Here is a 22,429-nt window from a genome sequence, read left to right as displayed (position 1 = left end):
TACCCTGAAATTTGGTGCTTTGAGGGTTGCCCCATCAGTGTTCTGGGCCTGAAACATTCATCTACATAGAAGCTTGGTGGGAGCCATCATGTAGCCCCTGATTCTTCCTGATTAGGAGAAACCTTTCCCTTCTTCTGGGTACACAACCTAATACAACTCAGTGCAAATGAATGTCATATGGCATAAGTCCATGGGTCATATAGTAGCCTGCTAGCCCTATCAATCTAACTGCCTCCAGAGAAGAGAACCAGGTCTTTGCCAGCAGCTTCAGAGTCCCAAATACAGTCCACCCCCCTGAATGGCTATCAGAGGGACCTGTTAGCCACACTACAGACACTGATCTTGCTGAATTTCTTCTTTCTCTTAGTAGCATACTCTACTGACTAGTGCCTTGAGTGCTGAGTTCTCCGCAGGGACTCTGAAGCCTACATGAGGTGGTGGGTGGATGTCTATGGGTTCTTATTGCTAACGGTTGTCTGTGTTCTGATCTTTGCTCACCTCCAGTGGCGGGAGTCCTCACTTGGGGTTGGTACTTGGATCTTCCTGCTCAATACCTACTCAAATAAATTATCAATCTTTCTTTCATTCTTTAAATCTACAGTAAAGCCAGCCCTCGCAACTTTCAACAGGACAAAACAACCCCTTCCTAATAGTTTACTGTATTTCCATTCTCTCCTTAAGACTTGATTCTCCATTCTATTATATACGGAGCATCAGCCAAGTTTCCAACTTGGCACTGGGACTCCTTGAAAAATCACTTGAGAACCTGAATGGAACAGTGAAAAGCCTATAGACAACCACACTCAACTTCAGCACTCACTGGGAGACTTCCCCTGGGATTTACATAGAAAGCGATGCCCTTCAGGCTAATTGTATCTCTGGCTCTATTGAAGAAAACAATACTTCCTAAACATTTAGTGGGTAATGAATGACAATGTGTCCCATGTTTTTTTTTCTCTTCTGTTTCCTTTTTTCCTTCCTCTTCTTGCCCCCTGCTATATTTGAAATGTAACTTAAATAATATAATACCAGGCAGAAACTCACCCCAGGAAGCTAACTAAACTCCTGTCTTAAAGTACTTGAATACAAATAAACACAAAACAGGAATTAAATGCCACTGAAGACTGTTAACCATCTGAACTGAGTAAGATTTTAAGCAATTGCATAATATTGCCTCCAGCAACAAACCTACCTAATCATATGAGTCCACACTACTTCAGCACAAATATACACATTGCAAGACAAAGCCACATTCAGCCTGGAACCAAAAGCAGTATGATGCATCCTGAAAAATATTCATCCTAATATACAAAGAAAGAGCAAAAGGAATAAGTTACATAAGAAAACTATCTACCCAAAGGTTTCTTGGCAAATAAACAAAACAGGACTAATGTACTGCAAACAGTTGTATTCCCCACCAAGGGGGAAAAAAGTCTAAATTTTGCATTCACCATTGCAAAAAAATTTTAAATATTGATTAAAATGTTAGGTATAAGTGATAGTGTGCATTAGGCTCTTAGAACAATCCTTGTACATGGTAAGCACCATATGATTTTGCTATTATTATTACATTATCCCCATTATTAATTCAGAAGTCCCTGTGACTATTCCATCACCTGGACCCAAATTTATTTAGGTCAGAAAAGCTGTGTATAAAAATATACAATAAATGTTTGCTGTGACAGCAAGCATCTCACTTTGCATCTCCAGATCTCATTTGTATTTGATTTATTTATTTATTTATTTGAGAGACAGAGAGAGAGCACACAAGCCAGGGGGAGGGTAGGGGGAGAAGGAGAAGCAGGCTCTGTGCTGAGCAGAGAGCCCCAAGTGGGACTCTCTCCTAGGACCCTAGGATCACAACCTGAGCCAAAGGCAGACAACCAAAGGCCACCCAGGCACCTTTCCAAATATCTTATTTGTACTTCTCTTTAGAATGGGAAGCCTGTGCTCCATAACTAAGCCACCCTACATAGATTACCTGCTCTGCCTGTGGTGAGGGACAATTGAGTAAAGGCTCTTGAAAAGGTTATGAATGCTCTTGCCTCACAAGTACATAAGATTGTGAAGTGAAGGGGAAGAAGGCTTCTGCCTCCAAGGTAAAACAAACAACAAACAAACCAAAACCCTCTCCCTTGGGATGCCTGGGTGGTGCTTGAGCATCTGCCTTTGGCTCAGGGCATGATCCCGGGGTCCTGAGATCGAGTCATACATCAGGCTCCCTGTGGGGAGCCTGCTTCTCCCTCTGCCTGTGTCTCTGCCTCTCTCTCTCTCTCTCTCTCTCTCTCTCTTTGTGTCTCTCATGAATAAATAAATAAAATCTTAAAAAAAAAATTCTGGGCATCTGTTTTACCAAATCTTTTTCAGTATCATTAGGTACTGAAATTCCTCCCAATGGACTTTGTAACAGGAGAGAATTAATAAACCCTTGAAGGTGCCTAGATAAAAAGGAATATGGAAGAAAATTCACATTTATTGGACTGTACAATCTACCAAGAGCACTGAGTTAAATGTTTTTCTTTGGTTTATCTTGTTAATCCTTGTGAGAGTCTGGCAAGATCATCCTCCATTTTACAAATGAGGAAACTGAGCTCCAGAGAGCAAATTGTCTGCGATTCCACAAATACTGGATGGTAAATCTGAAGTTCCAACTAGAACCTGTTTGTTCAAAAGCCTGTGCTTTGGTGCTGCTCTCTGGTACTGCTCAAATTTGGGGGCTTTATAAAGCATTTCACAGAATGACTGTCCCAAGGAACAAAACTAGGATTCCAGTGCAAGACTATCTCATGCTAATATTTTAAAATCTTCACCGGTATACTATTTTCTTTTATAAAAGGAGATAATAAATATAATAAAGTTTTGGGAATTTTTCAAAATTGTATAAATGCAAGGTATTATTTCTTTTATTAAAGTGAAGATGAAGATGAAGTAGTTAGGTATCTCTATACTCTATTTTAATCCATAGTCTGCTTCTTGCTTCAGATTTAAAGCTTCCGGGGGCCCAAGTAGTGGGAAAGGCTACTGTTACCGAATTCAATAGTGAGTCCTATCTGCTTTACATTGCTATCATCTCAGCTACTGATTCATCAAACTGCACAGGTTTGTACATAATCTCAATACCAGATGGATCCAAAGAATCTGGATATTTCATCATGAAAACAAGTACAGAGTGGGAGAAGAGGAGGAATCTTTATGTAGACTCAAAGAATTTAAATAGAATCATCTAATAGCAAGGCTGAAATAACAAAAGCAATAGCAAAATGCCAGGGCAAGTACTTACACAGTTAATCCAGAAGGATTAACTTCCCAAAACAAATGGACAGTCTTCCTCAAACACTTCCATTGTGTCTTTCTCACATTGAGAAGGACTCAACATCATTTCTTGCTATCCCTGACAAAAATGCGTGACCTGAATCTAATCTTTAGGAAAACTAAACAAGCCCAACATGAAAGATAATCTCTTTTCTTCCAAAATATTGAGGAATCCAAAAAATAAAATAAAATAAAATAAAATAAAATAAAATAAAATAAAATAAAATAAAATAAAATAAAATATTGAGGAATCGCCTGTACTCTTTTAAAATGTTAATGTTATAAAAGGCAAAAGAGGTTTGTCTTTTCTTATGAAAGAAGAAGAGAAACTGCTTCCCCACCCCACCCCAGCTAACAAACAAGACAATGAAGAGGGAACATGGACACTGTTGGATTCTGGACCCAAAATTGTTCTTTTTCTGTAAAGAAATAGGGGCATAAAATTTGACTGATGTTTAAAGATCAGATAATAACTGCATTAATGTTAATTTCTTCTATTACAGTGCAGTATGCCCAAAGATATTTTTGCTTTTAGGAAATACACTAAATAATTTGGAAGGACAAATGGTAAAAAGACATTGATTCTTCAACTTACTCTCAAATATTTCAGGAAAATCGTATATGCATGCACATATGCATGTGCACACCAAACATACACACACACACAGAAAGAGATAAGCTCAAAAAGGAAAGAAGAAAGAGAGATAAAGAAAGAACTAGACAAAGAGAATCAGAAAGTAAATATGGTAAAACATTAGCTGTGTCTTAGAGAATCTAGGTGAATGATCTATGGAAACTCTTTGCACTACTTGTGTAAATTTCCTGTATATTTGAAATTATTTCAAAATAAAAAGTGAAAAAGTCCTCATGCATCAGAATCCTATCTCCTGACCAAGATTAAGATTTTTCTCTCTCCCTATAGCACCCAGCCCTCTGCAAGGCACGTGCAGTGTTCTTTCTTCATAACTTACTGGCTGGAATAGAGGGTTCTTCATAACTTACTGGCTGGCATAAGTGAACGTAACTTAACCCAAAATTGAAGCCTATAGACTAAATTCAACTGGTAAACATGCTTTATTTGCCCCCCTCCATGTTCTGACGTCTGAAATTTTCAACTGATAAAAAATCTGCAGATTTTACTTGAAAAAAAATTCCATATTTGAGGCTTCTTTTTAAAGATCAGAAAATCAAGCAACATGGGGCTCACATGAACTGAGTGGCAGCTTCTCTCTTGAACTCATATGGGTGCCATTTCTCCACAGTGCTCTTACCACTTGTTAATTTTTCCCAAACTAAGATCTAGTGTGTATGGCTGTCAATCCTGGTCTTACACAATTATCTATCTCCAAGTAGAGCAATAGATGTCTATCACTCTATCTTTGTCAAAAGTTAACAATAGAAGAGAGGCTGATAGTACTTTACTCTTTCAGGTCACCTGTCAGGCCCTAGTGAGCATTTGAGTTTGAGACTCTTGACTTACCCCAATGTGAGGGCCGGGACTTAGTTTTAAGGGCAGCAAGATACTTTGCCTCCAACTAAGCCCTCTCTCATCGCTGAGAATTAAAGTTAATTCCCTGTTTGAACAAGCTTGAGGGAACCTTCAATACATCAATATCTACTGGTAATGGAGCAGATGCTGACAAGGAAGATACTATAGGAAAGAATCATTAGATAGATTTCTTTTTTCTTATTTTCTCCAACAGAGCTAGGAGTCAAATAATAAGAAAATGGGAAATAAGGCTTGGCAGGAAGTGGAAAGATGGAAGAAGTTTATCACCTGGAATCTATGCAGAATGTTGATCTTAACATTTTCTGTAATTAACTTCTATCTTCTATAGGTAAGAAAAAGAGAGAAAACAAGTTTCAGAAGAATCTCACTTCTCGAATAATAGCAAACTGTGTAGCAGTTAACTCTACTCCAGGCTCTATTTCTTTACATGGTACATGTAGTCTTTACAACAACCCTGTGAGGTAGGCTACTACCATCATCTCATTTTATAAATAAGGAAACTAAGGAAAACATTGATTCACCCATAGTTATACAAGTAAATTATGAAGTCAGGATTCTATTTCCAGAAATGACTCTCTCGGTCACTGTACTCCTTCTGTACAAATGGCTCTGGTTAACTACAATGAATTCTGAAGTGATTCTGTTAAGGTTCACAGACTGAAATAGCCTCATGCCCACCACTGTTAATGCTTTTAATGAACTTGCATACTGCCAGCTGAAAAGAAACAGAACAGTCACTTTCTGTTAAGAATCAAAACCATGACCTAAGTGTATGACAGTTGGTTTTAAGTAACTCTGGACTGAGAAGGAGACATTTAACTGACCACTGAGGTTCCCTGGAGTAAGTCTAGGGTTGTGTGTCCTAACTTTGGCCTGGGGCCCTTTACCTGGTTCTCTGAGGCCCAGTCTTCCAGAGTAGCCCTCTGGCCATATTTCTGCAGGTTATAGCTAGGTCTTTCTGTCTGAATATGCCTTCAGAAATGATAAACAGTTGACTACAGATGCTTTGCAGAATTAGAAGCAATGATCTAGCTAGCAGTTTGGACACACAAGTGGCCTTTCAGACACGTAACAATCTTCACTCCAATAGGTACCCGAAGCAGGCTCACCATGTACCATTTGCTTTGCAGGAAGCAGCTGTTCAGCAGAAAATGAATATGTTCCTGCTTCCTTAGGAATGTCTCTCCTTTTACAGGGCAGTGCTCACTGAGCTAAAGGTCAGGAAATTAAAAGACTGCCCAGGGCTTTGGAAGCTCAAAGTGCTTTGCTTGTCCCCTCCTTCCTCAGAAACTCAACCCTCTGGATTCCCAAGGTCTGTTTCATTTTGTGCCTTTTTACCACTTTGCTGATTTCCTTCAGTGTATTGGGCTGACTTCATGGTCACCAGGTGTCCTGTGTCCTCCCATCAATGGACACTTAAATGAGCAGATGGTGCAAATGGCCTGGCAGTAATGTGATGCCTGAGCAGGTGGGCTGAGAAAGGGAGAGAGAAAAAGGGAAAGAAAGCAGCTTCAAGGAAAGGGACAGATTGGTTTGGTGCTTGTACCACTTAGATCAGTAAGTGCAGAAAGGGGTTAGCGGCAACTATTTTTTAAATGTGAAAGTAAGATCATCATTTTTTTTAAATAAGAAATGCATATGAAAATACAGGGTTCCCATGCTTCTATGTGGCAGAAACAATCAGTACAACTTACAAAGGAGCTTTCTGAGATTTCAAGGTCTTGTTGGTCAAGACGACTTGTCTTTAAAGTTTAACTGGGTGACAATACCTTTCTCTTCATTTATTCATTCATCCCATAATGCACTCTATGCCAAGGACTGTATTAGGGCTTGTTGATGGTCACCACCATTCTTGGACTCATATATTTCAACTAGAAGGAAACCTGAATGGCCTTAAACCCAGGGTTTCTGGAACTGCGATGTTCATAGAAATCACCTGGGATCTCTTTCAAATGTGTATTCTGATTCAGTACATTTAAAGTGAAGCCTGAGAGCCTAATAAGCTAGATGGTACTGGGCTAATGTTGCTGGTCCGTGGACCATGCTATAAGTAGGGAGGTCTAATTTACTCTGTCCTATTACAGCTGCGTCCAGGAAGTTCCAGCTATTCAGAGATGTGTCCAGGCTCACAAAGCCAGTTAGTGACAAAGCTAGGCTTGCAAACCTAGGCTGGACCTCATTCCACAATGCTACGTGGCTTCAACAGTGAGAAGGGATTCAGTGCTTTGGTTCTTCTGTCTCCTTCCTCTCATAAAAATGAATTGATAATAACTATACTCACCATCTGTTGTCAGAGTTAGTGAAGTAAAATCATTTAGGCTATTCAAACAAAAGATTATCTTTACCAATTATCCTTTGTAGTCTGAATCCAAACCGTGAAAATCATGACAATCTTCCTTTTGCCAGATGCTCAACTATCTGCAAATTTTCATTGAAGCACAACTTGTTTGCAAAATGTAAAATTAGAAGTGACAGACAAATCTATTTTTGTAAATCTTAGCCTGTCTATTTTGAGGCTCTGCATTTTAAAAGAAGGATTGAGGCCAGCTGTTGAACTTGACTGAAATGTCTAATGATGCTACTCTATTTCCTTCTAGTTTATAAGATATAGCCATTTTCCCCCAGTATTAATAATATGCACTGGGACGTAGGGCACCCAGACACCATTTCAGTTCTACAGAGGACATGTTTTAGCCTGGTGTTTGTTAGCTATAAGGCAGAGAAAGAGGTTGTGGTTGGGTAATTCATGATTTCCTAGAAACAGAGTCCCGGCTTAAATTTACTAACCATGTGACTTTAAATAAAACACTATACTGTCTAGACTTAAGTTTTTTCATCTGTTAAATAGAGATAAAATGGCTTATTTCCTTGCTCACCCAACTATTAAATTTGAATGTCTTGTAGTTAAAAATAATGCCTTGTACTTAAACAAAAACAAGCATCACAACAGGAATTTTAGACTTACAAGAGCAGCCTTAACCATATATGGGACTTCAATTTCTGTAGGATCAATCTCTCAATCAACCAGTATTCATTAAGTGGCTCCTACATGCAAGGTTATACAATCAAATACAGTTCTTAATGTTTCATGGGCCTTGGTCTCCAACTAAAACAAGTTCCAGAGCATTCCTGTCTAAGATATAATTACTATCATACTATCATAAGCAAATGATGAAAAACTAAGAGAGCCAAGTCCTATCAAGTCATTTATAATTCCAGTAGATGTAAAATGTCCAATGTAACTCAACAAGAAAAAGATGGAGAGTGAGAGTGATGTTCTGACTTCCACCATTTATATTCCGTTAACAGAACCGGAGGGCGCTCAAACAGAAATCTGTCCCATCTTCCTGGCTTTTTGTCACAGTCAGGAATCAAAGATCCTTCTAAAGCTAAATGGCTCTAATTTTGTATAATGGCTTTTCCTTTGTTTTTTTTAAACTCTGCTAACTGGTTTTTTCAAAACACCTCTTCCCTTTTGGTCATCCATTTCATTCTTTAGCTAAAGTAGGCCTTTTTAATAGGGACCCACTCCATCTCCTGCTCATCTAGCCCAAAGCTTCCTGACCTGAGCTCCACACAGGTATGTAAAACTTACAGGTAAACTGCAGTTTTCCAGTCAGAAAGTCTAGTTTCCTTCCAGCCTTCCATGATAACAATTGGTGGCAAAATTGGGAGGAGACTAACAAAACACATTAAATGTGCATGCCAATTTGATCCTGTTAAAATGTCAACATTTCCTTCCTTGCAAGGAAATAAGACATATTTAATTCTTACAGCAACCAATGTGGAAGGCAATAATCCTTCTTCCCATTCTAAAGATGATGTAACATCTAACGCACAACTGGCCTGAGGTCTCATAGTCTGAACCTCAACTCTGTCCTGATTTGCCAACGGTCCTGCTGTATCACACTGACTGTGGCTCTAAGTCCATTGTTTTCAGCTCTTGGCTGCATTCTTCCTTGTTCTCCTTCTCTTCCTTCCCATCTTCATTATCTTCCTAAGATTAAGAGACTTTGATTCACCTTACCATCTTCTCTGGCAGGTCTCAGCCCCAAGGTTTAGAGGAGGTTAAGGTTCTTTCCAGATTTAGCATCATAAATCCCTGAATCTTTCAAGAGCAGGGGATTTATTTAAAGATATTTTAGGCTCTGATATGTCTGTCAAAAATAGGGGGTCAGAGTTGATCCTGGAGAGAGAGGAGGATGGTTAACGGCATTATTTTATTTCCTGTATTCTTTCCTATCAAATATTTGGATATATTAAAAAACCCTCAGTCTTTTCTTGCCCATGTAAACAACTTCAATTTAAACTTTTCTCTATTTTTCTTAGCTCCTTTATAGATGCAGAATTACAAAGCACATCATCTAGTGAAGACCCAACTGTACTCACTAATTATCATACTACCTCCTCCTCCAGCCAAGCTAGGAAAGCACCTGAATATAATAAGTGATCAATTAATGTTGTTTAAAGAATGGATGATTATCATACAATACAAGAGGATTAGAGTTCATATAAAATTGAACTCAGTATCAATATAATTTTAATTCTGTACCAAATTTATCATTTGGATGTAAAGCAGTGGTTCCTATTACTAGGGTGTTGTACACCTGCACATTGACAATGTCAGGAGACATTGGTTTTCACAATTAGGGGAAGGTTGTTATTGGCATCTAATGAGTAGAGGCCAGAGATGCTTCTAAAGATCCTAAGAACAGCTTCCCTACACACACACACACACACACACACACACAGCAAAAAACTGTCCAGTGCAAAAAAAAAAATGCAATATGAGGAACCCTAATATAGAAAGTAAAAGGACCCTAGAAAGACCTCAGTCATTTTGACTTCAATCCTGAAAGTGTGTGTTCTGTGCTTAGTACTCAAGTACCCTGCACTGAGCCCAGAGTTACTACTGCCTGATGCTCTCCAGACAGCACAGGCACCCTCTTATGCCCCAATCATCTTACACTCAGACTGTGACAGATGCAACAGATTGTGTTATAAGCCCATGAGATAAGGTGCCTGCCAGAGCTGCCACAGCTTCTAAGGCAGTGTAGTGCATTCAGAAGAGTGCATTCTATGACAGAGCTGGGTTGGAATCCCCATGCTACCACTTTTTTAGCTGAACAAACTTGAGCAAATTACTCAAAGTTTCTGAGCCACAGTTTCAATAAAATGGGGATAACTCCAAGATTGCAACAAGGGTGAAAAATAAAATTATAAAGTGCCTATCACATAGTGCATATTTGAAAACAAAAATAAGCCAGTTAGTATCAATTTGTATGACTCTGATTTTAAAACATTCACACTGTTTTAGACAAATTGGGACTTGTATTCACACCCCAGTTAAGGACTAGCTCTCTAAAAACGTATACAGATTTAGTTCAACCCACCGTAGTTGATTTTATTATTATCCGAAGTACTTACCACCGCTTCTCAAGGGAGGATTATACACCCCACCTCATTGATGTTATGGGAAATTAAGTGGTATGTAAGTGGAAGGGATGAAAACCACTCCCAAGGTTCTGCCCTACTGTATCCTCTCTCTTCCTCCCATGTAAGATTTATAATGATGTCAATACCAAGGCATAGCCAATCCACAAGACATGCTCGAGAAATAAACATTTGGTAAGTATCTGAGGTTTGGGTTTTTTTTGTTTTGTTTTGTTTTGTTTTTACCATAGTGTTAATTTGGCTAGGTTAAATGGAACTGCCACTGATTGCTCAACCAGAATTATAAAACTCCCTTCTAACCTAGGAAATCCAGCACCACGTAGGTGACAGTTTACTGGGAGACGAATGCTAGATGTTAAAAAGAACAAGGTGTAAAGTATTTTCAGCCTAGAGTGAACTATAAGCTCTATTATGGGAATAGAAAGAATGCCTTGGTGCTGAAAGCTTGGCTATTAAAGCCAGAATTTGAACTTGGTGCACAACTTGTCCTTCATATTTTGCTCAAAAATTTGCTCTTTCACTTTCTCCAAACTTAGCCTGGCCCTTGGCAAGTCCTTGTTAGTCTTAATGGACCCCACTTAATGGAGTAATTCAAAACGTTGCCAGTGACCAAAATCAATTAAACATAACCACATGTGCATAATGTGTCTGCTTCCAAATATCTGTTAGTACATAATTCTATCAACAATCTGATTATTAGATTTTTCCTCCAAACTTCACCTATTTCTGTAAGAGTTGTAATTGGTTAACAACTTCTTCTAAGGACTCATGATTGCTTCTTAGAAAATGTCACTACATGGTGAGAAAGTCCACAACATGGTGAGAAAAAAAAAAAAAGTTTGTGGATGCCCTTTTTCCCTACTCTATTGAAAAAAAAAAAAAAGAAAAGAAAGAAAGAAAAAATCATTTTCCTCTCTGCCAACTGATTATGCAGCTACGTTGTTTGAAAGCTTGCATAATTTACATTAGCATGCTTAAGATCTCAGGTGACTATGCCTTTGAGGCCAGCATGCTAACCCCAGTGGGCCGATTTGATATTCTTCCCAATATCTGACCCTTTTTTCCTTGTTAATTACAGGCAGACTTCCCTGGTCTGGCCCTGGATCTGCACCTGTTTCCCATCTTTGAGCAGCTGCTAATTAGGTTGAAATAGTGGGGCTGGGCAGTGCAGGCCACACATGCCTCATCAGGCTATTGATCAGGCTGGCATACCACACGGGCAGTAGTGGAGTCTGTACAACCCAATTCCAAAATAAAAGCCATTCCTGTAGTTGCATGTTTGAATCCAAGCATACTCCAGGCTCTACACCAAATATAAAACATGTGAAAAGAGACACTTTAGTTTCAAAATAAAATTTTTCTTTGAAATGCCAAATATGACCTAAGTACTTACTATTTGCTTCTCATTTGATTATTTTATTTTGGAGTAAGGAAAAAAAAAAAAACTTCTTTTAGGGACAAGACATGTATGTTTATATGGAAATAATTCAAAGTGTATACTATATGGATACATACAAGTGTATCCATGTACAATTACATGTTTGTAAACTATCCAAACAAAATCCTCATTCTGCATTCCCATTTGGCCTTGCACATAACATAGTTTAAGTAGAGTTTGCATTTCATTGTGATTTATGGTTTGGGTAACTATGAACATGTAAAACACTGATTATCAAGGGAGACACTACAGCTATCTATGGGTAGTTTTAGAAATGTGTAGGGATGTTTGGAGTTGTCACAACGATTATGGGGTGCTACTGGCAGTGAATGGATACAATGTGTTTACACAATAATAATTTATCCAGTATCTGTTACAAATCACAAATAATGGATCAAGTTAAAATCCTTTTACAAATATCTGTATCTAGAATCTAATTCCATTTCATATATAAAGGTAAAATTTTTGTAACTTTAAATATACTGAATTTAATATCTTATATTTTCCAAGAATGCAAATCCAGAGAAGATTAAACTTTGTCTGGTTTGAAATTTTTCTAGAGTTATTCAGTGTTTTGAAGAGCACATCACTAGTCTGATATTTCAGTTACCAGTAAATCACATCATTACCCTTCTCTATTTGTAGCTTCTACATTCATGATTCTATGTATAGTGGTAACACCTGACTACCTCACTGTATCATCTAGAGCAGTGAAGCCTAAGTCTTTATATATTGAAAAGTATATACATTATTCTTATATAATTTTCTTGGATATTACAGTTGGACCATCATATTGATTTTTTTTAATCATATTGATTTTTAATTACATGTATAGTTCGTTTATATTATCTATGATTTTCATTCAAGGACAGCAAAGAGAAGATTATGAAACATTTATTATGAAAAGGGGAAGTTAGGGTGATAGATCAAGAGTCACTGTTCTCAGGTAATAAGCCTGGGTACAGTTTCTAGATGAAACATGACTTTGGCATTGACTTTGTATCTTTGGTGCCTGGTATATGGTAGTCAATGATTTCTTTCTTTTTTTTTTAATTTTTATTTATTTATGATAGTCACACAGAGAGCGAGAGAGAGGCAGAGACACAGGCAGAGGGAGAAGCAGGCTCCATGCACCGGGAGCCTGATGTGGGATTCGATCCTGGGTCTCCAGGATCGCGCCCTGGGCCAAAGGCAGGCGCCAAACCGCTGCGCCACCCAGGGATCCCAATGATTTATTTCTTAAAATTCTGTTTCTTACTTCTCTTTCTGATTTTATCACCCATTCTTCTGTTGTCTATGACTGAAACACATTGCCCAGCAGAGCTGCCCCAACATAGCCACCCAATGGTCTAAATGCAGAGAAGCCTCTGATATCCCAGAAATGAGTCATAGTGTCTTTCTAACTTGGGATAAATCTCATGCTCACTCTATGTAAACATTTTAGAGGCCAATACGATGGAATATTCATCTAAAGTTCGATTACAGGGATCCCTGGGTGGCGCAGCGGTTTGGCGCCTGCCTTTGGCCCAGGGCGCGATCCTGGAGACCCGGGATTGAATCCCACGTCGGGCTCCCGGTGCATGGAGCCTGCTTCTCCCTCTGCCTGTGTCTCTGCTTCTCTCTCTCTCTCTCTCTCTCTCTCTCTCTCTGACTATCATAAATAAATAAAAATTAAAAAAATAATAAAATTCAATTACAATCTGTAATTCTTGACCCTTTCTGAGTTCTCCTGTCATATTACTCTAAATGATTTGTTCTTCAGTTTGTTCTTTTGAGTAATAAAGAGACTTCATAGAAAGTCATGACATTCACTCTTTTTTGCTCCACGTCTTATGACTTTACAGTAAGAAAAACTGTAAAATTTGGCACAGGAAATTTTCTAAAGCAGAATACATCAGCTTTCATAATTCCTAGCTTTGGTTATATATTCAAAGATACTGAAAATAGCTTAATTTGATTAAATTTCCCATAAAGCAATCCCATTAATAACCTTAATTACAGTATTAAGATGGCATCCCTAATAAATCTTTCATATTCAGAATTTTGAATGATCTGATAATTATGGATGTGATATGTTTGAATTAGTAGATAAACTATCTGGAATTACTAAAGATGAAAGTTACTGATGGCCCCATGACACTCTCATAAAGTACCCATAGAAGGCTGATTCTTAACTAAATTAGCTAACATATCAGGAAACACAGAAAAATGCAACAGAACATTGTCACAAAGATCCAGCTTATCTGCTCCGCCTTCTGATGGGAGCCTCTATACTGGCCCTACATAGGGATTCCCCCAAGAACTTTTAGGGTCTCCCTCTTTTCAAAACAAAATGAATGCATCAGTCTGGTCTTCATGTCTTCCTACTTTACCATCAAGAGGAAGAGTTAGAGTCACCTCACTTAGAGCCCTTAAGAGAAAGAAGAGGACTTTCTTTTGAAGTGACTTCTTCTAATTCTTGGATTATGTGCCCAAATCTGACCTGATTGATCATTATAGTAAGGGCTCTAGATGGGCTCTTCTGATTGCATTATTCCAAACAGGACGCATCCTTAGATCAAGATGCGGCTTATTACTGTTCAATCTTACTGTTGAGAGTAAAAGAACAGGCAGTTTCCCAAAGAAAAATTTTACCAAAAAAAGGTTGTACGGATACTGACTGGCAAAACCAACAGATGTTCATTGGGAAGACTTTCCTCTAATTGGATTGATGATTGTTGCTGCTTCATGTTTTAACAAAACCTTGAAAACATCAAAAAAAGTACATAACTCATTCTACAAAAACAAAAACACATTTCTACATTTCAAATAAAAACAAGCTCGAATTCTTTTTGCAATGTAAATGCATATTAAATTCAAAGCATTTCTCCATGTTTGACTTCTTATTAGCAGAAGATAAATAATGGTGATTAGTGAGAGGTTTTTTTTCTTTAAATATACTGGAATGAATTATTTTTGTGTACCGCATTCCATATTTTTTACCTATTTTTGAAATTTCCCTATGAAATCAAATCATATGGAATATTTCAGAATATCTCTCCTTTAGAAGATGAAAGAAAACTCTTGTTACAATGCCACATTTGGAAAAAAGCAGTTGCTCTTTGTAAAATGGAATAATTAAAAATTTACATATTCTAAATATCAACAAATACTTTGAAAAATTCATGCTTATAAAATATGTAAAAACCAGAGTACATGGGTGGCTCAGTTTGTTGAGCATCTAACTAGTGATTTCAGCTCAAGTCATGATCTCATGGGTCCTGAAATAAAGCCCAGCATTCAGCTCCGGGCTCAGTGCAGCTGCTTGGGATTTTCTCCCTCTGCCTCTCCTTCTACTCATGCTCGAGTGTGCGCTCTCTCTCTCTCTCTCTCTCTCTCTCTCTATATATATATATATATATATATATATATATAAATCTTTTTAAAAATTATAAAGACCTATTGTTTATCTACTTCTACATATAAGAGTGGTTTTTCCAAATCTGGAGTGTACTCTTTTCTCACTATTGCTCTTCTAGTTCTTCTTGAATTTACAATAGGCACAGAGAATATAGTCATAAACACTTTCAATCTCTTCCAATGGTCTCAGCTTTGTGGGCTTCTTCACTGTCCCTAACTTATCCTCTGAAAGATGCAGCTTCAGATCTTATCTCTCCAATCAGGAAAATAGCCCTATGCTCATCAACACACACCAAATATGTTTATGGGGAAGAGATATCCTGTAATTTCATAGCTTTGGAGTCCCTGATATAGCCTGCCTAAATCACCAGTTAGGCTAGCTAATGATGCCACTATCTACTTAGTTACCTATAACAGAAACTACGTGAGTTTCTTGTGTGCCCTCTACTTCCTCATCCTAGCTATATGTTCTGTCTTTAAGTCTGGTTACTTACTTTATGTCTCTTACATGTCCATTTCTACTACCACACTTGGTACAGAGCCTCCTAACTAGTCCTCCTGCAGACAGGCCTCGTTTCTAGCATTACCACTACAAAATACCATCCACATTTTGTCTATAGTTAAATCTATAAAGTACAGATTTGAGTATAGTCATCCACCACGTGAATCCCTCCCAAAGCATGACAAAGCTGAAGGATAAATCTCAACAGCCCCTGATCATTTTCACTTCCGACCAGCACTGATTCCTTTCCTTCTCCAAGAAGAAAAACATTTTAAATTGAAGCATTTTAGAATGACACACAGTTTCTCTGGGAAAGCCACTATCTGTTATAGCTTTCAGGTTTTGTTGTTTCTGGCCACAGTGCCCTCAAACTTATCATCTTACCCCTCATTCATTATATGATTCAAGGTAACCAAATGGATACAGGTTTCCTTGACTCCTCCAGGCAGATTCCAGAATTTTTTTCTCCATATATTTTCATGCTATATCGTATCTGAGATTGTATTTCTTACTTTGCTTATCCATTTTTAAATTAAACCGTACGCTTGGAAGTAAATTCCGTCTTCTTTCTTTCTTTCATTCTTTCTTATTTAACATATTTTCGGAACCCAGCACTATAAGTACAATGTAAATGCTTAATAAAAACTAATGGGATGAAGCAATGGATTGGATGGAAAGATGGATATCGCACCAAGTACATATATTTCTACTTAGCCTACTCTAAATCATCCATATGCTATCCTTACTTCAATCAGCTCACCTCGTGTTTACCTTGCCTTCTTACACAGAACCTCCGTGTAGTTAGGAAAGCCACAATTACTTATTAATTGTCATTAACTTATGTTGCCTCATGTTACTTAGCTTTATGTTATGGCTTATAATTTCTACTTTATGTTTTGGCTTACAGTGGTCTTCTAGGCTACAGTGCCCACTGTCCCTAACCATGCCCCCATATTTAAAATAACAATGATAGGGGCACCTGTATGGTCTCAGTGGTTGAGATCTGCCTTCGGCTCAGGGCCTGATCCCGGGGTCCTGGAATTGAGTTCTGCACTGGGCTTTCCGCACGGGAGCTGGCTTCTCCCTCTGCCTGTGTCTCTGCCTTTCTCTGTGCGTCTCTCGTGAATAAATAAATAAAATCTATAAATAAATAAATAAATAAATAAATAAATAAATAAATAAACAAGCAAACAAATAACAATGGTATTCAAGCCCCAAACTAAGTATTACCTTTTGTAGAAAGTCATCTACCAACCATAGAATCCTCTGCAGTGGTTTTCTTTTAGAAGTGGTCCGTCCCGAAAGAACAAAGCAATGGTATCAATGGCTAAATTACACACGTAAGAGAGAAATCTTAGGTCAAGATTTCTTTTTACTTCTCCCTGATACAGATTAGTTTATTGCAATAATATTGTCCTTCTTCTCTAATCCTGCTCATCTGCATAGCTCTACTGTATTATAATGACCATTTTGTGTGTCCATTTCTTTCATTTCCTGTATGAACCCTAAATTAGGAGCCCCCAGAAATCAGGAACTATGCTTCTTTTTATTGTCAGGGTGCTACACAGTACCTAATACATAGTAAATTTTTAATAAATTCTCTAAGAAAATGAATGAATGCACTCACCACTTTTAATAAGGTATAATGGTCTATTAAGTGGGAATTGTTTTGCTAGTTTGCCCTAGTATCATCAATACCCAGCATAGAGCCCATCATACAGTGAGTTGCAAGGATAATTGTTGAATGAATGGAAAAATTGCATGTATCAAGAAGTAGTTAGCCCTGTTTCCCATGTTTCTGTGGCCTTGGGACCTACCACATTAAGTCAGGAAGGTAAAATTAAATTATTACTAATATTAATACTAGCAGCTTCCACACATATAGATACAAGATAGACATGAAATGGCAAGCACAGATAGGATCACCCTAGGATAATAACAAAACCTGATCGTGCACCCATTTCACTAGTTCAAATTCAACCTCACATGCTTTGCACAACAGAAAGAAAAATATCCCAATTTAATAAGTGCAGCAACTCCACCTGCCATTCCAAAAGAAATATACCCTCCTTCAGTCTCAATCCCCATATTCCTGTCCTGTGATAGATATCCTGCTTTGTTAAAAAATATGCTCATCTTTAAAGTTACTTACTTGTCATATAGCACAGCCCTTAAGGGCAAATCACTACTTCATCTGAGCCTCCGTAGGAAGTGGCGTTTCAATATTGGAGGAAAAGATAATATATGCTATACTGGTTTCCAGTGTGGTACCTTCTTAGGAGATTTTCATGGGTAACTGACCAAGAAGCAGTTTTTGTCTGAACGCTGCAGAATACATTATTCTGTTGTGTCAAGTAAGAAGCACAGGGCTCCAAGGACAGAACTGTGAAATGCTTTGCATTAAGAAAGAAGCCATCAGAGACAAGAAAATAGCCAGAGGATTATGAGAAGAATCAACAAATGTCAGTGTCATAAAAGCCAAAAAGTGGAGAATTTCTAAGGAAAAAAAATAACTAATGACTTTTAAATTCAGCAGAAATCTAGTGAGTATATTAAGATCACTAAATCTTATTCAAAGCAAAATTCTGATTACCTTGTTAATCGTAGTAGAAGTAAAACCACAGAGTACTTTTTTTCTTCAATGATGGGAACATGAGACCAATATATACATATACATATATGAATATGTACACACACACACATATATAATATATATATGAAATAAAGAGTATTTCCATAAATATCTTAGTTTGACAATCAATAAAAATAGAACAGTTTCTGTCTGGAAAAAAGAAAACCTGTTCTGAATTTCTTGAGCCAGGATTGAGTTCAGCCCAAAAAGACATAAGGCAGTTTCAGGGATATAAGGAAGAAAACCAGCATGAAGTGAGTTGAGAGCTGGGAAACAAAATTTTAACAAGAAATAGCAACTGCTCCAACACCTACCTGGATAGTAACTAAGAAAAGGTCTGGGGAATTCATACTGAAAGGGAATCTAGAACTTAGAGGATTGGAAGTAAAAATGTCTTTAAAAAAAAATTCTGAACAGTCATGCCTGGAGCCTAGAAAATGAGTTAGGATTGGTAAAAAGTTAAGTCCCGATCAGACTAAGAGGCAGCATCTTTATAAAGAAGTTTCCCAGCCATTAGAAGTTACTCTTGGATATACTGGAATCTCAGGAACAAAGGAAACAAGAAAAAAAAAGAAAAAGAAAAAGTGGAGAAAGTTGAACTTAAATAGTGTTGCTTTCTTATCCTTAGTTTTGAGGAAATTGTTGCCTAAATTGAAAGTGCCCTGAAGGCGGCTTTAACTTACCTGACCAGTCCTCACCCCAGGGACTGCCTCAGGTTCTGCTGACCTAGGCAACTGTTTGAGGGTCAAACTTCCATGCTACTCAAATGTTCTTGAAGAAGCCCTCCTGTGTATTAAAGTGGACAGCATTGTTTTCCTCTCTCTCAGCTTGCTTTTCTCTCACAGTCCTTTGTTCTCACAGTCCTTTGGCTGTGACTCGGTTTGTGCTGCTCCTAGAGAGGGATTAGGGCAACACTGTGATAGTCAGCACTTCCCTCCTGGGGCACTAACAGATGCCTCTCTGTTTGTCATTTTCATGGTGACACTCTCCAAGACTCTAGCTTCATACCTGATCAAACTGATCCTGTATGTTCGTTGAGATCAGAATTCCAATTAATAGGACAGTCGTTATTTTTTAAAGAGCTAATACTACTGAGGATGTTGGGGTCACTGTGGTGGGTTGCTTAGCAGAAAAGCAGAATGGAAGGTGAATGAAAAAAAAAGAGGATTCAGAGAAGAAAATTTGCATGGGAGGATCAGTTTGAGAAACCCCAACTCCTGGAATGCAGACTGACCCCCTTGTGTATTCCACAATACTAAGTACTCTGGTGTGAATTACTTTTTTAATACGTACTGGAGGAGGAAGCAACATTTATATGCCTAACATAGTAATAGGCACTCTTGATGGAGAGGTCTATAATAATCCCCAAAATACTTTACAGGGTCCACAAAAATCTTCAAAATGTAGATATTATATGGAGCCTGAGTGGCTCAGGTCATGATCCCAGCGTCTTGGGATCCAGTCCGCCTTGGGCCTTCCTGCTCCGCGGGAAGCCTGCCTCTCCTTCTGCCTCTCTCTCTCTCTCTCTCTCTCTCTCTCTCAATCTCTCTCATGAATAAAACCTTAAAAAATTAAATTAAAAAAGACATTATATAAAATGTAAAATCCATGATGCAATCCAATTCAGTTTAGCTGGAAAAACAACCCAGCCTAATAGGATAGGGTTCATTTCTTGTGTGCATCAGTTATCTTGGTTCTGTTCTGAGGGGACAAGAGGCCAGTGCCCCCACCTCAGTGCCACCACCCCTGGGCCAGGGCTCCGGTGCCACCTGGAGCCAAGGGTCCCCAGGTCCTCTGTGGAAGGGAGCAAGGCAGAGGGCAGAGGCTGACCCCAGTGGTGGCACAGTAGGCAGTCCTGTGCACTCTGCATGGGCTGGACTGCGGTACCCATGCGCTGTAACACAGCAAATTCTGTGTTTATCAGGACATCTCCACTACTGCACTGAAGTCACACACCATCTTCATGGGACTTGAAATTTCCGGGAATTGCCTTTCTGAAATGCTGGCAATAATTTCTTCACATTCCATCTTTTAGTTTTCCATGGAAACATCAGGAAACCATGAACAACTTTAGTTGATACAGAGTTTGATTGCCATTTCCTACGTGAGGGCTTTTTACTGCCAAGGATATTCTGGACCAAAAAATTAATAAAGCTTCATCTCTTGATGATGAGGATGCCTTCTATGTCACAGACCCGAGAGACATTCTAAAGAAGCATCTGAGATGTTTAAAAGCTCTTCCTCGGCTCATTGCCTTTTATGCGGCCAAATGCAATGATAACGGAACCATGGTGAAGACCCTACCTGCCATTGGGACAATATTTGACTTTGCCAACAAGACTAAAATGTGATTGGTACGGAGTCTCCAGGTGCCTCTAAGGAGGCATTATCTATGCAAATCCAAACCAGCATCTCAGATTAAGCACACTGTCAATAAATGCAGTCCAAATGATGACTTTTGATCATGAAGTTGAATTGATGAAAGTTTCTACAGCACATCCAAAGGCAAAGTTAGGGTTGCGGATTGCCACTGATGATTTCAAAGCAGTTTGTTGCCTCAGTGTTAAATTTGGTGCCACACTTAAAAGCAGCAGGCTTCTTTTGGGGCAGAAGAGCTATATATTGATGTCATCAGTGTCAGCTTCCACACGGGAAGTGGCTGTACCAATCCTGAGACCTTCATACAGACCATCTCTGATACCTGCTGTATCTTTGACAAGGGAGCTGATGTTGGTTTCAACATGTATCTGCTTGATATCAGTGGTGGCTTTCCTGGATCTGAAGATGTAAAGCTTAAATTTGAAGAGATCATCAGGGATCCCTGGGTGGCGCAGCGGTTTGGCGCCTGCCTTTGGCCCAGGGCACGATCCTGGAGACCCAAGATCGAATCCCACGTCAGGCTCCCGGTGCATGGAGCCTGCTTCTCCCTCTGCCTGTGTCTCTGCCTCTCTCTCTCTCTGTGTGACTATCATAATTAAATAAAAAAAAAAAATGAAGAGATCATCAGTGTTATCAACCTAGCACTGGACAAGTATTTTCCATCAGACTCAGGACTGAGAATCATAGCTGAGCCAAGCAGATATTACATTGAATTAGCTTTGATGCTTACAGTTTATATCATTGCCAAAACAACTAGTGCTAAAGGAACAGACAGGCTCTGATGATGAAGATGAGTCAAGTGAACAAACCTTTATGTATTACGTGAATGACGAGGTATATGGATCGTTTAATTGCATCCTTTATGATCATGCACACATGAAGCCCCTTATGCAAAAGAGACCCAAACCAAGTAAGAGGTATTATCCAACCTACATATGGAGACCAATATGTGACAGCCTTAATTGCATTATGGAGTCTGTGACTTGCCCAAGATGCATGTGAGTGATTGGATGCTCTTTGAAAACATGAGTGCTTACACTGTTGCCATTGCTTCTATTTTCAAAAGGCTCCAGAGGCCAACTATCTATTATGTGATGTTGGGGCCAACATGGCAACTAATGCAGCGAATCCATTACCACAATTTCCCTTTGGAAGTAGACGAGCAGGATGTCAGCATTGTGCCTGTGTCCTGTGCTTAGGAGACCGAGAGGAAGTGGGGTGCAGTGTCCCTGCTGTCATTAAGTCAGCTAGCATTACCGTGTAGGTACCACTCCTGTAGCCATTAACTGCGAGTTTAGCTTAAATTATGGGATCGGGGTGGGGGGGGGCAGTTTAATTACTGCTAGCTTTTTTTTATTTTTAATGTATTTGTCAAGTAGGGTTGGCACAGATGCAATAATATGGAAGACTAAGAGATGGGGTCATTTATCTGTGTTCCTTTGGAAACCACTTGAATATTTTTTATATCTGGATTTTTATTCATTTTTCGATCATTCTACTAAAGACTGCCCCTCAGTTGCTAAGGAAGCATTGGTAGCTTGTACATTGGCAGAATGGGCCAGAAGCTTAGCAGTTTGATCTGTTTTTAAAGTATCTTGGGCAGCCCTGGTGGCTCAGCAGTTTAGCGCCGCCTTCAGTCCAGGGCATGATCCTGGAGACCCAGGATCGAGTCCCACGTCGGGCTCCCTGCATGGAGCCTGCTTCTCCCTCTGCCTGTGTCTCTGCCTCTCTCTCTCTGTCTCTCATGAATAAATAAATAAAATCTTAAAAAATAAAGTATCTTAAAATTTAAAAAAAACTTTA

General features: G+C 38.7%; 1 pseudogene; it reads left to right on the top strand.

Moving 5' to 3' along the window:
- The window catches only part of LOC121486690, a 44,874-nt pseudogene extending 22,962 nt beyond the window's left edge, over positions 1 to 21,912 (top strand).
- Positions 21,913 to 22,429: the final 517 nt, after the last annotated feature.

Source organism: Vulpes lagopus, chromosome 1 (genome assembly GCF_018345385.1).
Source record: "Vulpes lagopus strain Blue_001 chromosome 1, ASM1834538v1, whole genome shotgun sequence".
NCBI lineage: Eukaryota > Metazoa > Chordata > Mammalia > Carnivora > Canidae > Vulpes > Vulpes lagopus.
The sequence above is the reverse complement of the archived record's forward strand: the minus strand, read 5'-3'. Positions and strand labels throughout refer to the sequence as shown.